This window comes from Meriones unguiculatus, chromosome 5 (genome assembly GCF_030254825.1).
Source record: "Meriones unguiculatus strain TT.TT164.6M chromosome 5, Bangor_MerUng_6.1, whole genome shotgun sequence".
NCBI lineage: Eukaryota > Metazoa > Chordata > Mammalia > Rodentia > Muridae > Meriones > Meriones unguiculatus.
The window spans coordinates 106,388,629-106,409,744 of NC_083353.1; the positions used below are offsets into that span (position 1 = coordinate 106,388,629).

Consider the following 21,116-nt stretch of genomic DNA (forward strand, 5'->3'; position numbering starts at 1 on the left):
TAGTGGGGTTCATAATAACATACTTGTCTAAGACAAAACAAAGATAGGAAAATGGCCTAGAAGTTGAGCTATTACACAAATCTTTTAAAAATAACCCTCTTATTCTTATATCCATGTAATGACTGCAAGTGCATTATTTCAGATGCTTATACTTATGGTTAAAGTTAGATAAATATATCTTGTCTGGCCCTCAGAGGCCATGCAACCCTACTCTCTGGTCAGACAGAAGTAGGCCCATATATACCAAACATGTTCTTTTCAAGGAAAATTGCTGACTTTAACTAACATGGGGTATAGTTTTAGAGCCTGTAGATAAAATTCCATGAAGTCTATCATCCCTTCAGAACCTGATCCTAGTGTGCTGAGGCAGTTCTTAGTCACTAAGTATGGTTTTTGTTGTTGTTGTTGTTGTGTGTGTGTGTTTTGTTTTGTTTTGCCTGGATACATAAGTCACTCTGAAGCTTTCTGTAGTTTTAGGACAATTGATTATAATCAATAACGAAAGTCACAGTCTGGTCCATTTTTCTGAAACCTGCAGATGCATTGGAAAAAGAATTGTCAGATAAAATACATTCATAAATTAACACAGACTGCATGAGCATGTGTGTCAGTGCAGGTATACATGCTCCTTAGCTCTTTCCCTTGAGAGGACCTAGATAAGAGCCTCTTCAGTAGCAAACCAAACTGTGATGTTCAGATGCCATTTTCTCTCAGAAGAAACTGGAGCTCTTTGTAGATGGGGTTGATTCCAAAGCTGAGACAAAAACAGTCGAGCAGAATCCTGGAGACCTATGTGGTGCCAGAAGCCAAGGTGTTCTCCATAAGAGTCAGGAGGGTAGAAAGAGAGCCCCCAGTAGCCAAAGCTGAGACAATCTGAGCAATAAAACCACTAACTGTGGGACTGTATTATAGCTCCCCGAGTGACTAATTACAAAGTAAATGAATAATAAATGGATATAGAGAGAATGACTTCTTTTCAGAAGAACTTAGTGAGGAGTGAAGGCAACAGAAAGTAGTCAGAGAACCACAGCAACTGCTGCTGCAGGCTGGACCCACCAATGAGCATTGACTTTAGTTTGGGTGGGTACGAAATAAAGGAGAAACAGGATATTTGCACAGCTTCCAAGTATTTCCCCAATGTGTGTTAATTATAAATACAAACGAAGAGACTTACAGTGCAGAATTCTGGCAGACACCAACCATAGCCAAGCAGCCAATATCAACAGTAGTAAGACACAGTGAGCTGTCTGCCCTGTGAGGTGTCCTGAGAGGGACACAGGGACATGTTTGGTCTTCTTTCCAAACCTCCAGGACCTCAGCTGAATCATAAGGAAGCATTAGATATACCCGAATAGAGACATTTTAAAAATACCTGAGCAACATGCTTCAATAGCCTCAGAGGCATAAAATACAAGCAGCGATGGAACAGTCACACACCTGGAAGGCAAGGCGACATGGCAAATGAATGTGTTAGATACTGGAGCTGAAGAGGAACTAATACTAGGGGGGAAACTGGAGAAATCCAAATAAAGGAGTAAATATTATTCTATAAGTTTATTGTTTTTGATGAGTGTGCAAGGGTTTGAATACGTGACCTGTGGGGAAAGATGCACAAGATGGAGATCTGTTGTCTTTTTACCTTTTAGGTAAGCCTTAAATGAAATCAGTTCCCAGCTATAAAATGTTTTAGTTGTGGTTTTATTTAGTATTCATTCAGTTTATTACAGTTCTGGGGATTGAACTCAGGGCCTTGTACTTTCTGGGTGAGTATTCTACCACTGTTACATCCCTAACCATTTAAATAGGAAGCTTTAAAAAGTTACATGGAAAGTACCAAATAATTACTCCTCTTGGTTTTCACTAATTTATAAGAGTAGAGTTTCTGTTTGTAATTCATGAACAAGCCAGAGGTATGAGGCAGGTACATTCCCCTCTCCCTAGAGTGGCTTGTTAATTATGCTAGAGGCTAAACCCAGGAAATGCAGGCTAAATAGCCTTCTCCCACTGAGCTGCCCCCAGTTACTCTCTTCCTATGCATTCCCACCCCATTCTCTACAAACCTGTCTCTATTAAATTTACTTCAGGTAGCAACCAGTTACTTGCAGCCTCCTAGAAACTGGTGCTGAAAACTCCTCAAGAGTGTACAGGACAGCAGAGGGCTAGAACATCTACCTAGCAAGTATGTCTGTTACCCAGCACCAGTAGCTGAGCATAGGGGAAAATAGGTCTCAACTTTCACAAGTGTGTACTTTCCTGGGAAGTACCTTCTAGAAAATTGTTTAATCCAGTTGGGGACCAGATAGGATTCAAATGTTCAAACAAGAACTGAGATTTCTTTTTAAAACCTCATCCATAAGTTCTTGATCCCCTGCCTTTATTACCTAGAACCTTATATTCAAACAGTAAGATGGGGAAAGACTACTTGATATTGGTCAGAACGTCAGGGAGTGCAGTGTGCACAAGTAACAATAAGAGAGCTTAAATGTTTAAAGGAAATCAATAACAACTTTGTTTGCTTTGAAAATTGTTTAACCTTAGAAAAGCCTAAAGTGGTTTAAAATAGAGAGCCCAAACACTTCAAAATGAGGCAAATATGCACTCTGGCATCTGAAGGAACGGTCTAAATTCAGTTATTTGCCATGAAAATTAAATGCTAAGTATTTGGAATTTGACCCTGAATTTTTTTTAACTTGCTTGCATGTTTAACCAACTTAGTAAACTACATTAGTCAACAGTTTTTAGGTGAAAGGCAGAATAGTAGATGTACCTAAAGCAGTTAGAGTCATAGAAAGTAGAGTGAGGACTAGTGAGGCTGGGGGCTGGGAATGAGGCATGAATTTGGAATGGGAACAGTTTCTTTTTTGCAAACTGAAAAAGCTCTGGTGACGCCTACTCACCGTTGTGAATGTACTTAACACCACTAAACTGACATTTCAAAGTGACTTGAAACAAGTGAAAATAGTTAAAATGGTAAATATATGTCTATATTACTATAATAAAAAAAATTACAGATGTCTTCAGTAGTTACATTCCATTTCTTTGCTACGGTACCTTTACCCTTGGGAAGGTTTTTTAAAACCCAGGGGTGATTTTCTGACCATAACTTGCCAACTGTCAGTTTAAATGGCCCTTGTGCCATAAACTGTGAAGTTCAAAGAAAAACCCAATGAGATACTTGTGGGTTAATTTACAACTAAGGCAGATGAATCTACTCAACAAAGAAAAGCCCCCATAAGGAATATGTTAACTGATGGCGAGGGGGAAAAAAAAGTATAGGTTAAAGATATCTAAACTTGTTTGCTCCCAGTGATTTTATGACAGAGATTTAACTATGGTTATGCTGGGTGGAGTGAATCACAATTCTGTAAATTACTAATAGGACACAACAATCTTAATTGGTTTCTTCACATGACACAGGTAGTACTGGGGCCTGTCTCTTCACACAGCTCTGCCTCGCTGATCTGCTTGCCCCTGGATCCAGAGCCTCAGGGTTGGAGTACTGGTGACACACGGCTTGAAATCTTAAAGGGTGGCAGTTGGTATGCTCACAGCGACATGTGAAGCTAAAATCAATGACTTCGAATTTTAGCTAATGGGTTTGTTGTGTTTTCCTTCTTTTTCTTAGTTTGATTGTGCTGGGCATTAGACCCAGGGCTTTCCAGACTCTTAAGTATACCCAGAGCTGTAGTCAAGGCTTACAGTCTTTTCTGTTTTCTTTTGTGGGTTTTTTTTTTAAGATTCATTTTTATTAACTTTAATTATGTGTAGGTGTGTATGTGGAAAACAGAGGTGTTGGGTCCTCCGGAGCTGGACGCTGGACTTACAAACAGTTGTGAACTGCCTGATGTGGGCATGGGAACTGAACTTGGGTGTTATGGAAGAGCACCAAATGCTCATACCATTGAACCATACCTCTAGCCCCTGTGTCGTTTTGTAAGAGAGGACTTCATGTACTCTATACAAGTCTAGAATGCTCTATATAGCTCAGACTGTCTTTACACTCATGGCAGTCCTCTTGTCTCACCTCCCAAGTGCTAGGATTTTAGGCCTGTGTACCACTCACCCTCTCCCTCCCCCATTTCCCACCTCTCTCCTAAGAATGAGTTTCATCACAAGGTTTTCAAACATACAAACAATGTACCTTTATCACATTCATTTGTTTTCTTTTCCCTCTTATCACTTTATTCTAAAACATTTTTATTCTTAAAAGGCTATGAAAATATTTTAAAATAAAATACCACAATCACAAAACATTTTCTTTTTTTAATTTATTACAATTTATTCACTTTGAATCCCAGCTGTAGCCCCCTCGCTACTCCCCTCTGATGCCTCTCCTTCATTTTCTCCCATGCCCTCCCCAGTCCACTGATAGGGGAGGTTCTTCTCCCCTTCCATCTGACCCTAGTCTATTATGTCTCATCAGGACTATGTGCATTGTCTCCCCTGTGGCCTGGTAAGGCTGCTCCTCCCTCAGGGGGAGGCGATGAAAGAGCCAGCCACTGAGTTCGTGTCAGAGATAGCCCCTGTTCCCCTAGGTAGGAAATCCACTTGGAGACCAAGCTGCCATGGGTTATATCTGTGCAGGAATTCTAGGTTATCTCCATGAATGGTCCTTGGTTGGAGTACCAGTCTCAGAAAAGACCACTTTGCCCAGATTTTTTTTTCCATTGTTCTCCTTGTGGAGCTCCTGTCCCCTCAGGTCTTTCTATCTCCCCCTTTTTTCATAAGATTCCCTGCACTCTGCCCAAAGTTTGGCTATGAGTCTTAGCATCTGCTTTAATACCCTCCTGGATAGAGTCTTTCAGAGGCCCTCTGTGGTAGGCTCCTGTCCTGTTCCCTGTTTTCTCCCTCTTCTCATCTCTATCCCATTTGCCTTTCTGAATGAGGATTGAGCATCTTATCCAGGGTCTTCCTTCTTGCTTAGCTTCTTTAAGTGCACAGATTTTAGTATGTTTATCCTATAATTTATGTCTAATATCCACTTATAAGTGAGTATATACCATCAAATGGCAGAGAAACACTTAAAGAAATGCTCAACGTCCTTAGTCATCAGGGAAATGCAAATCAAAACGACTCTGAGATTTCACCTTACACCCATCAGAATGGCTAAGATCAAAAACTCAAGTGACAACATATGCTGGAAAGGGTGTGGAGAAAGGAGAACCCTCCTCCATTTTACTGGTGGAAATGTAAACTTGTACAACCACTTTGGAAATCAATCTGGTGTTTTCTCAGACAATTAGGAATAGCGCTTCCTCAAGATCCACCTATACCCCTCCTAGGCATATATCCAAAATATACTCAAGTATAAAACAAAGACATTTGCTCAACCATGTTCATAGCCTCTTTATTCATAATAGCCAGAATCTGGAAACAACCCAGATGTCCTTCAACTGAGGAATGGAACCAGAAATTGTGGTACATTTACACAATGGAATACTACTCAGCAATTAAAAACAAGGAAATCATGAAATTTGCAGGCAAATGGTGGGAACTAGAAAAGATTATCCTAAGTGAGGTATCCCAGAAGCAGAAAGACACATAAAACCTTTTCTCTCATAGTTTTTCTAGTTCATGTTAAAAAGTATTTGTTTTCCCAATTATGCATTCCACTTGTCTCATCTTACTCTGTTGCTGGAACATTGGCATTTTCTCTAGGTTCCGCCTGGCTTTCCGATGTATTATTATGGCAACAGGAGTGGCTAGTGGCAGTACCTCATTTACTAAGCCAGGTTTGAGGTGCTGTTCAGCTTGTTTATTAAATAACTGCTTTTGCTATTATATGTCATAAATGTTTTCTGGTACCTGTTTTATTTAATTTTCAAGGTTGTCTTCTTCAGTTAAGAATAATCTGTTAGTGGAAGTGCTAGGGCAATTATATTGTTCTTGCTTCATTAGGGTACTCTAGTAACAAATGAACAAAACAAGTTCGAATGACTTCTTTTTTTCTTTGTTCTCAACCTCCCAAATGCTAGGATTACAGGCCTATGTGTCATCATAACCAGCTTGTTTAAATGAATTAGCATTTACCTGTATTACTTGTGATTAGGTGATAGTGAAGGATAGGGGAAGTACAGAGTTTACCAGTTATTTAGGAATGAGGTAACACAAGGGATTTTTTGTTGTTGTTGTTGCTGCTGTTTATTTAAAAAAAAAAAAAAAAAAGCAGGCTTGGAGACATAGCTGAGGTGGCAGAGTGTTGCTGCCTCCTAGTATGTACAAGCTCTGGGACCCATCCTAAGTAGTCAAACAAACAAACAACCACTACCAACCAGTAAAATCAACAATCTACTCTCTAGTTCTCATTTTTAAACTCTGTTTTACTTGGAGTTTCTTAAAGTCTCTGCCTTCCAACCAACCCTAGGTAGGAGAGAGAAGATTAGTAGGGAGAGGAGGCACAGACCTCTTTATTTCTCTGGGCTGTTTAGGGTTGATAGGTTCTTTGGGGGCTATACCAGTCTCTATCAACAGAAAATGCAGCAAGCTGTCTTCTTCAAGCTGCTGCACTGAAATGTTTTGCTCCGTCTGTCTCAGTCCATCTCTGGACTTTCCAAACTGCAACACTTTTCTTTCTGGGCTCTCCTATTTATATCCCTCAGAGTCCTAGACTATGCCCTTTTCTGTGCTGGGATCATGCCTCGCAGGAGACAATTTTCAGCAGTGGACAAACTAAAGCACAAACTAAAATCCCACACTTGGGATTAAAACAAAAACATATTTACTTAACATAACTGAGTTTTTAAAGAAACTAAAACTTCCATTACACTACTCTAGAGCAAAGATTATTTCCTGCTGAATATTTCCTAAAGCTATGCAAGTTCAAACAAAATATGACCCTGCTACAGGTGCTAATGACTAAATTCACGTGCTGTGACTCAGAGGAAAGAATAACGTCGTCTGAAAATGTACATCTAACAAAGTAGAATAGAACTCAACTTTCAAATTATATTTATTTAGTGAAGCATGATAATACAGGCCTGTCAATACCAGAACTCAGGAGCTGAGACTGTTAGGATCTCAAGTTCAAGGAAAGCTTGAGCTACAGAGGGAGATCATGTCTCAGAAATATTTTTGTTAAATTTAATTATTAATTACTTATAATTATTAATTATGTGATTATTTAATTAAAATTATTATGAGGGGCTAAAGATATGGCTCACTGGTTGAGTTCAATTCCTAGCACTCACATGGTACCTCACATAGTCTCTAACTCCAGCTCCAGGGAATCAAATGCCCTCTTTTAGCCTCTTTGGGTACCAGGCACATGCACATACAAGCATGCAGGCAAAACACTCATATGTGTAAATTAAAAAAATAAGTACATAAATACTATTAATTATTTTAAGGGGATAAGGGTCCTGGTACCTTAAAACAACAACTATTTTAACTTTATAGTTTAAATATTTGGAAGTATACTTTTAGAGTGAAGAAAGCATATGAGGAAATATTAAAATAGAAACATAGTTAAAATGTATTAAAATGAATAGAAAAATCTTAAATTATGGATGAAATTCCATTTTATTGTTAACTGTTTTAGGGGTTAAATCTCTTCATTATCCCATATCCTCAATTGTATTTGTCTTTAAAAAATAAAAATGAGTGTGTATGTGTGTGCGTGCCTGTGAGCACCTGTCTTTTGGTTCCTGCCAATCATTTGTATGTTGCAAATAATGCATATAAATCACACATAGTTATAAGTAAGAGCTACTGTTATTCAGTGGGGCAAAGGAGAAGCAGCTGTGATCTTTCATTTTATTTCAGCCTTTTCTCCTTTAAGTTTATGGACTCCTTGTTCTCTAGATCCTATGATCTGAAATCATTTAAATTATTTGATGTTTTTAACCTTTTATACCCCCAGTAGGCAGGTCATAGGAAATTAAGTGAAGTAAACATCTTTTATAATCTTTAAAAGTCACAAGACTTAGTAGCCAGGACAAGAAACAATCAGGAATAAATTTCAGGGAAATACCATAATGGCATGAGTTTTGTTTTCTTTTGTTAACAAGCCACATGGCTTTTCCTTTCAAATCCAAGAACATGTAACATGGTGTCCTTTTAAGATTTCATTTTCATCTGTACCACAGAAATATATATTTCCCTGAGTTTACTCACTATAATTTGTGATTGCTTATCTGCGAAGGAAGTACAGCAGCTCCCACTGGGGAAGTACCATGTTAAGTCAATCCTAAAATAAGAAATCTAAGGGAAAGGTCATATCCTAATAACTTGTGCAAATCTAAATTCCCATGGAGCTTTGAAATAATTTTGAGGAGTCAAGTATTAACAATGTGTTATTGAATTTCCTCCAGAGTGTTGTAAAACTGAAGCACTTTTGTATCCAGAAGTGACCGCTGAAGCTTAAATAGAATTGACAAGATCTAGTCTTGCTAGTTTTCTACAGTAAGTAGCCAGAGAAATTTAGCATGACTAATAAACCACAAATATGTTCTTGCTACTTTCACTGGAACTCTAAGGATTGTTATTGGGAAGTAGTATGATTACAGACAGTGAGAATGGTCTTTCCTGATACCGAAGATAGGCCTCATACTCAGCTTTTTACTAACTGACCTCTAGAAGCTACTATGTATTTCCAGAAAAATGCACCGCCCAGGGAGTCAACAACTGTGGTCTCTTCAGGAAACTGGTTAGTTCTCAAAGACTTCAGGCCTCAGTTTCTTTATCTATTGAATGGGAAGGTGTTTATTTCTAGAATCAAGTAAGGACAAATTTTTAAAGAGCTTAGAAACCATTATAGGATAGTTCTTAGAGTATTACCATAAGTTTCACCTCCCCCCCCCAAAAAAAAAAAGGAAATAAAAACAGTCAATTCACTGTATCCTGCTCACATCCATAGTCTCCTACAAACCCCAGTCTGACCTACCACCAAGTCCAAGTCATCCCTGGAAAGGATGGAATTTTGAAAGTTGACCATACCAAGTACAGAGAGACTCTGTACCAAGTACAGAGAGACTGTATTTACAGCAAGCACTGTTTTCTAGAACATGCCAGTTTTTTCCCTGATGATGTGTGTTAGAAAAATGTCTTAGAAATTTCTTTCTTTATTGAGTTGGGGGAATGTGCATTATCATTCCTGAGTCCCTCCTTAATACAAAACAAAGCAAAGCACAGTGTGTACCTTTTGTCTCCTTTTGGTCTTAGTCTTTTCACATACTGTAATCCATATCTTTCATGAAGACAGTGAACTTCCAACACTTGCCTCCTGGAACTCAGTTTAGAGTAAGAGCTAACTGTTTGTTATGATTATTTACATATATCTGCATTTGTTTTTCAATCTCAGACCTCAAAGTACAATAATGCCACACAATATAAAATTCCACACCTAATCTCATGTGACAGATTGTTGTAAAAAAACAGGTACACCAAAGATATTGTGTAAAATTATTTTCAGACTGTGGGTACTAAGGGGTACATGAAGCATAAATGAACTTTGTGCATAATCTTGAGTCTGTCATCTAAGATATCTCAGCATATAAATGCAAATATTCAAATACCTAAAATTCAAAACACTCCTGTTGTATAAGATATATTTATTCTGTATTTAGTCTGCAATTATTTTAGTTTAGTTTAGTTTAGTTTTTGGCCAGAGTCTTACTATGTAGCCCTGATTGGCCTGGAACTCACTATTTAGGCCAACCTGGCCTCAAACTTACTGAAACCGGACTGTCTCTGTCTCTTGAATGCTGGGATTAAAGGCATATGCCACCACACATGGCCTGACAATCTACAGTTTTCTACTCTTTACATTTCATTGTTGCAAATATTGAAAACAAAGCCACAAAAAGCACACATAGAAACTTTACCAGCACTTTTAAATCTCTATAATTAGGAGTAAGGAACAGTCAATTCACAGACCAGTTATGGCCTTTCAGCTTTCTATAGCAAGGCTTCTAAGCCTGGGCCGGATTTGTTGTTACTAGTGAGATTGTTGTTGTTGCTATTTATATTGTTTCTAAAGCCCAGTGGACTTCTTTTACATATACAGTGCTGTGATGGACAGAATGGAATTATGATATATTCCTTGCTTACAGTTTTGTTTCAGAGACAGCCCCTAGAACGGGAGAGAATTAATCTATAGAGCTTGGTGTATGATTGGGGAACAGTGTGGTAAAAATCAACAGAAGAAAGCATACATACAGAGCCAAGATGCTCAGCACCTGCCTTTCTAGGCTTGTTAACTCTGAACCCTCCAGGAAGGACATAGATACCCAGGAAGGAAGAAGTCAGACATTGTAATGATATGGTAAAGATTTTAAGGTATCAGTATACCCAGAGTGAAGGATTTGTACTTGTTCCAGGATTCAGTGGGGAGCATCAAAACTTGGGGTAGGAGAGTGACAGGTTCACACCTGTGCTCAGAAGGGACCAGTGAAAGATATCTCACTATCAGTGACACAGAGTAAAGACTGAATATATAGCAAAGAGGATTTTTTTAAGACAAGGTCTCACTGTATAGCCTGGGGTGGCCTAGAACTCAATATGTATACTAGACTAGTTTTGAACTCACAAAGATCTGCCTGCCTTTGCCTCCTGAGTGCTGGAATTAAAGGTGTGCAGCACCATACTCAGCAGCTTTTGACTGATGTACAGAGATAAAGGTATGAAAGGAAATGGGAATAGAGCTGTGTTTGAGAAAGAAGATGGACTAATTCTAGATTTGTTGAAACTGAAGTCAAGGTAGAACCGCTGATAGAAACGCCCAGAGCAATGTGAAGATAAGTGACTGAACTTCATCTTGAAAAAAGACTTGTTAAACTGTATGTCTTCATTATCAATTGAAGAAATCATTGAAAGATGAGCCCCTAAGACACAACTCAGAAGCTAGGTATGGCACATAGACCTATAATCTCAGCATTGAGTTCAAGACAGGAGCTACTCAGGGAATTCCACACTAGCCTGAGTTACATAGTGAAACTTTGTCTCAGAGAAACTAAAAACAAAGAAGCAAACAGTCACTTAGTAAACGTCTATGTATTTTCCTAACTGTAAAATGTGTTTGGAAGCAAAAATCAACAGTCCTTATTATACTTAGCATTCAGTATAGTATATGACACTTAGTAACTAACCAGTAAATATTTATTAGATGAATGAAAGTTGAACTACAAAGTAAAATGCCACCCACAAAGAGGCTTTGTGTTATTTTTTTCTTCTTTGCTCTCTCCTCTTCCCTTTCCTGAAATTTTAGGGGCTTGTTGATCATGTCTAGATAGTTGCTTTTCATGACTAACTGGTTTTGCATGATTTAAATTGAGTTTTTCATTTGGTTGCCATGTTAACTTTTGTTAAAAGGGAACTAAACTCAGGAATTTACTGAATTTAATGGGAAAAGATTTTTAAAAATGCCGGGTGTAGTAACTTAAAAGTTAATTTGCTTCTTAGTTTTTTCACATTTGATTAATCTAAAATTTGCCAAGAATGATTCTATTATAAGAATCATAAAAGCTATGTCATGGAAAGATTATCTAAGAAAACAAAAATGTATGTCTGAAAAAAAATCTAGTAATAATGTTGGTTAAAAAACAGAAGCTGAGCACAGCACTGGGGGAGGCAGAGGCAGGCAAATCTCTGTAAGTTTGAGGCCAGCCTGGTCTACAAAGACAGCCAAGGCTATAAGAAACCCTGTCTCAACAAAACAAAACAAAACAAAACAAAACAAAAACCTGAAACCACAAGAAGCCATCCCAAATTTAATAATTCTTCCCATTAAACCCATGGTTTGAGTTGTCCTCCAGCCAGCCAAAAGTTGCCGAACATCACTATAATACTTTTACTTCCTATGGGTTCTTGCAACCCCACCCAACCCCCAAATGTGGTGGACTGAGTTATAAAAACCCCAAAGTCTAGTTTATTGCACTTGTATTGGAAATATTTTGCTAAGATGAACTGAGAGCTAGAGGCAGTGCATATGAACTTACAAAAGCCCAGTGATACCTGGTAACCTTTTCCAGACCACTTCAGCTTGAAGCTAGCTTGTAGCCTCAATACTCTGCACAGTGGGAAAATTACAGTTTCAACCAAGTCCACAGAGCCCTGTGCTTAATGTTGGAAATGAGAAAACTGACTGCAAGAATATTTGTCCAAACTCATTTTGTATACTTTTGCTGTCCCAGAACATTATCTTGGAGACCACTTTTCTGATCAGGAATGAATGGAGTCGAACATTTCACAGGCCAGTTCCAGCCATCTGGTGATTTCAAGACATCTTTGTCTCTTTTTCATTATGGAGTTTCAAGCTTGGCAGTTTATCTCTGAAACTCCCTTTCCCCCAGGTAGAAATTTAAAGTATTTGTTTATATAAAGAAAAATGCAGATTTTCATAAATGGCTCTTTGGTTCTTGGGTAGAAACTAAAACCCCAGGCAAGACAGCCAGGCAGCTTCAAACTGAAGGCTCATTTGGGAGCTGCTGAGAAGGCTGGTAGAGGCAGCCAGCCTGCAAAAGTACTTGGTAATTGGTAATGGCGTGTTCAGTTTTAGATATTAGCCTCTTTTCAACATGGGCTATCACATTGTTTTAGAAGAGTGGCCAGTTTGCTGTGATAGACATAGAAATAGCCTTGAAAGAAACTGTCTTGCAGTTTGAGGGGTGGAGTGAAAAAAAAAATCATACTGGCAGAAGAGACAGAAACTCACTGTTTTAACCCAAGCTGCCTCTTCCTCCCTGGCCTGGGGATTTCAGTAGTTCATTTGCCTCCCAAAGACAGAGCCGTGGTGACCTTCCTTGTAGGAGTCTGTACACCTATAAATCAGCAATCTAAGTGGAATCTTGGCAGATGAGACCTTACTCAGGAAACCAGCATTTTGTTTATATTTAGATAATTTTAGCACATGGCCTCTGGGCACGTGGTAAGAACTCCAGTAAAAAGAAGTCTAAAGAACAGAATATTTGCTCTGAGTAGTCGCCTTCACCGCTCTCCACTCAGTTTAGGCAAGTAGCCTCAGAGCTGAAAGAGGGGAAGAAGAGCCCAGTAACTAGAGACATAAACTCTAAAGTGAGAAGCCCAAACCCAAAGAGAAGGAAGACCACAGAGTGTTAGAAGGGTGGCTAGTTGGAATGATTTTCTGCCCTGTTGAGAGGGGCATCCCTCCTCCACAGCAAAGAGGTAATGGTAAATAACCTGTGGTGTGGTTGACTTAGATGTGGGTAAGTCCTTCAGACATAGTCTCATCACAACTGAGCTGTCAATCCCAGATCAAAGTTGAAATTGTCATTAACCAACAAAGCAAGCAAACTGAACTAAAAGTGATGGTGAAGTGGAAAATATGAGAACTGCTCTTGGAGTGTGCCAAGTGAAGTAATCCTGCTGTCACTTTTTTTTTTTCATTGTTTCTGATTGTCATTCAGTCTCGACTGTTAACCTCCCCTAGAGAGGGGTAAAAGAATCCTCAGAGATTAGAATGTTCAGACTTGTAGTTTTACCTTGAGACCTGTAAGATTTACTAGTAAGGATGTAAGGATGGTTCATGTTTTGCCTGGGCAGAGTAAAAGTGTGAGCTGATTTTGGTGTGAGCTGATTCTGTTTGTGGTGCTGGGTTTGGACCAACTTGTGCTAGGATGCATACTCTGCCATAGAGTTGCACCTGACCTCATTGCTGATTCTGAAGTACTTCATGATTTTCTTAGATTCACTCAGAGTTTAAATGGTCAACCAGCAAACAACAAGCTCTTCATTTTTATTGTAGAAAAAAATATCATTTTAATTAAACTCAGGACATTAATGATATTCACAGTGTGGTACAGCTGTCTCGTATCTATTTCTAAAACTTCTCTGTCATGGAAACTCAAGCTGTGAACAATAACCCACCATTGTTCATCCCTAGCTTTAGGGTTACATCTCTTCTGCTTTTGGCCTTTTTAAAAATTTGTCTATCCCAATTATTTCATATCAATGGGATCCATACTATTTTTGTGGTTTTACTCATGGTATGTTTTATTTAGCACGATGTCTTTAAGGCTCATTCATGTGTCATAGCATGTATCAGAATGACATTCCCTTTTGTGACTGAATAACACTGTTTTATGTGTGATCACATTTTATTTATTCATCTATTGAATGAACGTTCATGTTTAACCTTTTCCTTTGCAAATTACACTGCAATGACTATTGATGTTCAGGTGTATCTTGGAGTTTCTACTTTCAGTTCTTTAGGATACTTAGGAGTAGAGTCACTGAATTGCATGATAAAATAATCCATTTTTCATTGATACAACAAAATAGACAAGGTTGGATACTTTGGAAAGAAAAGATACTTGCTTTAGCTCTCAATCTTAAAAGCTGCAGAGCATAGTTCTGGCTTCGACTGGACCTTAAAGAGTACTAACATAATACTAGGAGATGGTGGGGCAGGGGCTGCACTGAAGCCTGGGCAGGGCAAATCTTGCTCTTTTGTAACTACTCTCTGGGAGAACTAGCAAGGGTCCCAGAAGAGGTACCAGAGTCACTTCTGAAGTTGTGCACCACCCGGGGCCCCACCTCTTAACAGTCCCACCACCATTTAATATCACCACACTGGAGACCAGACTTCCAACACATAAGCCTTTGGGAAGGAACAAGCCATATCTAAATAATGACATGTGGTGATTCCATGGAGGTTGTTATTGTTTTGTTTTGTTTTGTTTTATGACAGCCTTGTCTTAAACTTGTTATCCTCCTGTCTCAGTCTCTAAATTATTGTACTTATAGGCATGATTGGCTTGTGTCTTACTTTTTAAAGAACTGCCAAGCTGACTTACACTACCATGTCAGCAGTCAATATTCCAACCAGCAATATATTTGAATTCAAAGTTTCCATGTTCTTTGCAGCAATATAGCAGCCATCTTGTCAGATGTGAAGTGGTACCTCACCATAGTTTTGTTTGCTTTTTGTTGATGTTTAATGACTTTTTAGAGTCTTCTCATGTATCATTAGTTGTTTATGCATCTTCTTTGGGAAAAAGTCCAATCAAGTCCTTTGCCCACTTTTTAATTGCTTTGTTCTCCCCTTGTTCTCTCTTGTTCTCCTTTCATGCTTAAATTTTCTCACATCCTTCTCCAGATGGTAAAACCCTCATCCCCTCTGAATGCAGGTAGATGTCTTCATCAGCCTCCACTGGCCAACACAATGAAAAAAGCTGAGTGCTTTCATGTTGTTGCCTAAAAGCATTACCTAAGGATCTATTGCTCTTTGAATGGATTCCTCAGTGCAGTGGGATTGCTGGTGTTCTTTCTAAAACCTAGCTTCACAAGCCCATGTGTGGGTCTGGTTCACTGGGAAGAAATCTGAAAGATAAATATCTGTTTTTCTCAGGATGATGAAACTTCAGATCTTAAAGAGGCCATTGATGTCTCAAATGGGGATCCACAGATTCCTGTAGATCCACACATGAATGTAAAAATACTGTCTTTGTGTCAGAACAAGTCACTATAAAGACTAAATTCTACAAGTTAAGAATATATCTTTGGGACTAGAGATGGCTCAGTGATTAAAACTGCTGGCTGCTCTTCTAGAGGGTACTAACTAAGTTCCCAGAACATGAGATGGTTCACAGCTGCCTATAACTTCAGCTCCAGGGAATCTGACAACCCTCTTCTGGCCTCCATGGGTATTGCTCACAGTGTCATATATATACACATACACACAAATAAAAAAATAAAATGGGGCTGGTTAAGTAACTTGCCCAGCACAACACAGGTAGATGTCTTCATCAGCCATTGAGGAGGCCAACAGCAAACTCTACTCTCCATTGTTCTTTGTTGCTGTGCTACTGCAATGAGCCCACAGTGTGGTGGAGAAAGCAGAAGACAAGTTATTTGTCATAGAATAATGGATGCCATGAGGGAGGAAAGGAACATGCTAAATTGTTTAGAACCAGAGGTGACTTTATCTGGCCATTGTTGGAAGGAGCAGTTTTTATACACTCACAAATTGATATGGAGTGTTAGCTTAGGGAGTTGTGAGAACAGCATGGACAAAGTGAGATGTGGAGGCTCTGAGGTGGGAAAAGCTGCTTTCTTACTGATTTAAAAAGAAAGGAATCTTACTAACTCCCCCTTCTTTCATATGATTCCCCTGCACTCTGCCCTGAAAAGGATGGAAGCACCACAAGAGCCAAATATATCTGGGCACAGGGGTCTTTTCTAAGACTGATTCTCCAACCAAGGACCATGCATGGAGATAACCTAGAAGTCCTTCTCAGCTCAGCATCCAAGTGGGCTTCCCTAGTAAAGGGAACAGGGACTGTCCTGATCAACTCAGTGGCGGGCTCTTTGACCTCCTTCCCGACCACCAAGGTAGGAGCAGCCTTACTAGGCCACAGAGGAGGATATTGCAGCCATTCCTGGTGAGACCTGATAAACTAGGGTCAGATGGAAGGGGAGGAGACCTCCCCTATCGATGGACTTAGAGAGGAGCAGGGAGGAGATGAGGGAGGGAGGGTAGGATTGGGAAGAAATGAGGGAGGGGCTACAGCTGGGATACAAAGTAAATAACCTGTAATTAATATAAAAAAATAAAAATTAAAAAAAAAACATAATGGAAAAGAAGCTTTCCTGCTGTAAGTAAAAGTGCCCTGCCTATTAAAAAAAAGAAAAGAACGGAGTCAGTTGAGGCTTCAGAGAAAATGGAAGTTTGGGTTTAAGACAGAAGTCAGCTTGAAGTTAAGCTGGAGGTGGGAGAGTGATGTTCTCTAATTGGCATTCTTAGAGGATCCCTCTGGCTGTAGCAGGAGAATTGGCTGGAAGAGATAAGAGCAGATGGGACACCTGATAGGAAGCCAGGGGAAGGTGTGGGTGAGAGGTGGCTAGCCTGAATTATAAGGGTAAGAACGCAGAGAAGGGGCCAAATGTAAATACTTAGCAGGTAGAGTCCAAAGAATGGTAGCACAGACATGTATGACCTTTTACAGATGACCAGCTGTGAGATGGGTCCAACTATTTAGAAGGTAGGGCTCAATAGAGTTGCATGTGAGATATTTGAATGGGGATGTCAAATAGATGTTTGTCTTATTTTCACACCTTACATGCTGAGTTAGGTAGTTTTATGTCAATGATTGTCAAGTTGAACAGTTTTCCAGTTCTTTTGACAGTCTTATCATATGATGAGGTTGACCAACCCATGCAAGGAATAGATTATTCTTGGTAAAACTACTATTTTTTGTTGTTGTTTGTAGAGAGGTGCTAGGATTGAACCCAGGGCCTCCAACATGCTAATACTCGCTCTGCCACTGTGCTCCACCCCAGGTCCGCAATTTTGGTCAATTAAATTTCTGCTTAACTCAGTGAACTAGAAGGTTCTTTTTATTTGCAGTTCTGTAAAATCTTTCTTCAACATAGTAAGCCACCTTTTTATTTTGGTAAATATTATGGGACAAACTGAAATACAGATTAAATTTAGATAGCTCCAAATTGATAAGTTTGGAACTTTTACTATCATAGTTTTATTTTGAGTAATGACATTTGACTGTAAATATAAGAAACATAAAGTATTATTTTAGGAAACACGCTAGTAGCTGCATTTTAAAAAATTAAGCCACTTTTCAACCTGCATTTTCTTCCTTTAGCATCTGTCCACTTTTTCTAAAGGTGTGGAAAAAAGTTCTGAACCAGTGCTGCTGTCCTGCAGGCTATGTGGTCTCCAGCCACTGAAATGAAAAGTTTTGCAGAAGGGAAATAGTTCACTCACAAGGTAGACAAACATGAGGTGATAGAAGGCCCAAAATCCAAGCCAGCCTCCTGGAGGAGACGGGTTGGGGTATATGTGGGGAAGTGAAAGGATGGTAAAACAGATAGTGTAATTGAACTTACAGCTTTTCCTAAAAATGTGCTCAGAACATGGCAGCATTAACAGACCTTGAAATAGGGTTCTGATTTCCTTACATCACAAGGTTGATGGACACTACTTGTGTACATGCCTAAGTGAAATGTTCTCAACCAATTTGAGCTACACACAGTTACACCACTCGTTGTAGAAGCAATGTTGGAACTCAAACTGTGATACATTTCTTGTATCTCTATCTGTGTACCTCACTGAAAGTTTGGAAACCTGTACTACTTCATGCACACACCTTGGCTAAATCATTTATCAGAACTTTAAAGCAAAATAATTTGTTTACCTGCACTGTCTCTCCCACCCTCATTATACTTTTACTTCTTCTTTCCAGACATTCCATCTTTCTTCTACATGTGTTCATTCCTTCTGTCATTAGTCAGTTCATTAGTCAGTCTTTATTCATATAATAGTAAGGCTCTATCAAATTATGAAGATAGGAATAGGGAAGCAACAGCAATGCACAGTCATTCCTCGGGAAGCCATACCCACACAATCTAGATCCTGCTCTCCATGCAAGCCCTCCCTGAAATCCCACTGGGACTTTTCCAGAAACCATCCCACTTGACATGTTCCTCTGAATCCCTGTGAAATTTTTTAATCTTCCCATTAGCTTGGCAATTAGCCAGGTCTACCTTTTGACATCTCCTCTGGTGTTGGCTCAATTCTTATTCAAATCATGAATCATTGCCTAACGTTACACTTTATTGTCACTTGTTACTCTGGCAAGATTACAGATACTTGAGGGGCAGACTTACACTCTTTTGTATTTCCCACAGTGTCTTGTAAGTAGTGAGCAGTTTTTAATTTGGTTTATTTTGAGACAAGGCATCTTTGTGTTTCCCAAGCTAGCCTCAAACTCCTAGGCTCCACCAAGCCTCTTGCCTCAGCCGCTGGTGCTTGGGATTTTTGTTGTTATTTTGTTTTGTTTCTGTGTGTCTTGTTTTAGGTTGATCTGACACATCTTTGATAATTTGGGTTAAATATTTTTTGTATATATTTCATTTCCTGATTCAGTGATCTGGGCCAAGTTATTCAGCTTTTTTGAGCTTCGACTTTTGGCAAAATGGGAATAATTTGTACTTCTCAATATTAAATAGGTACTATATATAAAACATGTTCTGTTACTGCTAAAGGATTATGTTATCACAATTAGTCATTTTGAACTTTGTAGTCAGTCTTCTTGTCATGAGTCTCCAGTAAACCTTCAATATCTCTTCTTACTTGAGTTGTTCACATGGTCTACTTACTTTAATCTTTACCTACCAGTCAACTCTTTACATTGAATGTTGTTACTGCTTTATTTATTTCTACTCCTTCATTTTGTTTATTACCAAATCTAACTTTTATTTCCTTTAGATGGTCTTGCTATATAGCCTATGTGGCTTTGAACCCTGAACCTGCCCCATCCTCTAAGTTCTGAGAGTACAAGTTTGTACCATGCCCTGGCTTCCCAACTCTTAATATTATTTATTAAATAATATTCTAGAATATTTAATAGAATATTTAGTATTCTATTAAAATGGTACAAACTGTACTCACCTAATTGGAAATGATGGCTCTCGTGTTGTATAAGTCCATCATTGAAAAAAAAAAAAAAGAGCAGGAAGAGAAATTGTTGGTTTTCTTTCAAGATAGTTTAATGGATTCACTTGAAGTTTTGAAGTTTCTGATTGATATAGTGTATCATTAGGATCTAGCTATTAAGATTTACTTTGGAATGTATTAGAGGAGTTTTATTGTCATTTGTGCAGAGTGTGTCTTTGTGTTTTGTTTTGGCTTGACAACAGGCTGGCCTCAATCTTGCTGCATTCCTTCTGCCTCTGCTTTCTGGGTTCTGGGTTACAGGCAGCAACCCTCCTTCCTTCTCCCAACAACAGCACAATATATTAGAAATACATTAGACCAGTGCTTTAAAGATAAGTGCTGTCTTGGGTCATATTTAAAAGTCCTTGGCAGAGCTGGAAATAACCCCAAAACACAATCATTTCCTTAGTTGAAACTTATGATTCAGACTCCCCAAGTGCTAAGAATTTACTGAGTTGAGTTATCCTGGGTGTTGATCATTGGGTTAATTGTAGACATGAAACCCAATGTTATGCTATGATCTTTATTGAAACTGGCGATTTTATCCATTCTTGTATTCACTAAGCACTTTGTCAAGTTTTGTTTTTTTTTTTAAGTATTGTCTCTGTGTGGTTAATGTATCTCCTCTTTTAGAAGCCTTGAAATGCACAAATTGACTATTGTTATTGTTATTTATGTTGAAAGATATTAAAATGAGATTCGTAATCTAAGTGGGCATTAATTATTTCACATCTGGTGGCTTGAGAAGTGGCCAGATACAACACTCCTTACTGCAAGAGAGCCTAGGGCAAAAACTGTGCAATTCCCACCCTCCTTTGCAAAACAACCCTGTGTGAATCTTTAGTGTTGAGAGAGAGAGAGAAAGAGAGAGAGAGAAGAAATTTTATAATACTACATTCTAATACAGGTTTCTTTAAAAAAAAGTGTTGCTACAAGTCTTGGATCAATGAGATACATGTCTGGAGAGGAAGGTTATAAGGGACAAACAACAACTAAAACAGCAATGACCTAGTTGCTAGTTGCTAAGGACCAAGGCTTCAGGACACCTATCCTCTCCTCATCTCCTCACCTTGCTTAATCGTAAAGTGGTGATGACCTGGTTTGCTTGTGACAGTTTCAGTTCATGCCCAAGGTCCTATATGCATTGCTAACAGTGCCTTGTTTCATTAATATGTGTCCTGGCTGGGAGCTGATAAAGTATCTGATCATCTTAATTGAATCCCTTTATCTCAGAGACATTACTCAACAAGGCTAAGAAGTAGAATGATGGGAATGAATTAAAGGGAGAGTGATATTTAAGACAGTGCTAGAAACAAAAAACAGATCAGCATTCTCGGTAAAATAAAGGCCATAGGTGGTATCATTTCTTTTCTCAGCCCTGGCCACTCAGGATGTCAAGGCAGGACGGTCATTTGAGCCAGGTTCCAGCACAGCCTGAGCAACAAAGCAAGATCTTGTTTCAAAAACAAAATATAAAAATCTCAGAAATCGGATGAAGGCTGAGTTGGAAACTGATTTATATACACTCTGAGCATAACAGGAGCATTCTAGGGAGTTGAGGGCAGGTAAGAGGCATGGCAGCAATAAGTTCAGGAGCTGTGGTATCTTTTATGGAAGGCTAACATTAAGTTTCCCGTCTGTTTTCCAAGTATGTCTTTCACCTCTTCATACGTTCTGAGGACCAATGCTGCTGCTATCTAATAGAAAT

General features: G+C 38.9%; 1 protein-coding gene across 5 annotated transcripts in view; it reads left to right on the plus strand.

The window, feature by feature from the left end:
* Positions 1–21,116, plus strand: part of Pparg (peroxisome proliferator activated receptor gamma) — a 129,843-nt gene that overhangs the window by 22,134 nt on the left and 86,593 nt on the right. The gene's annotated exons all lie outside the window — the stretch shown is intronic.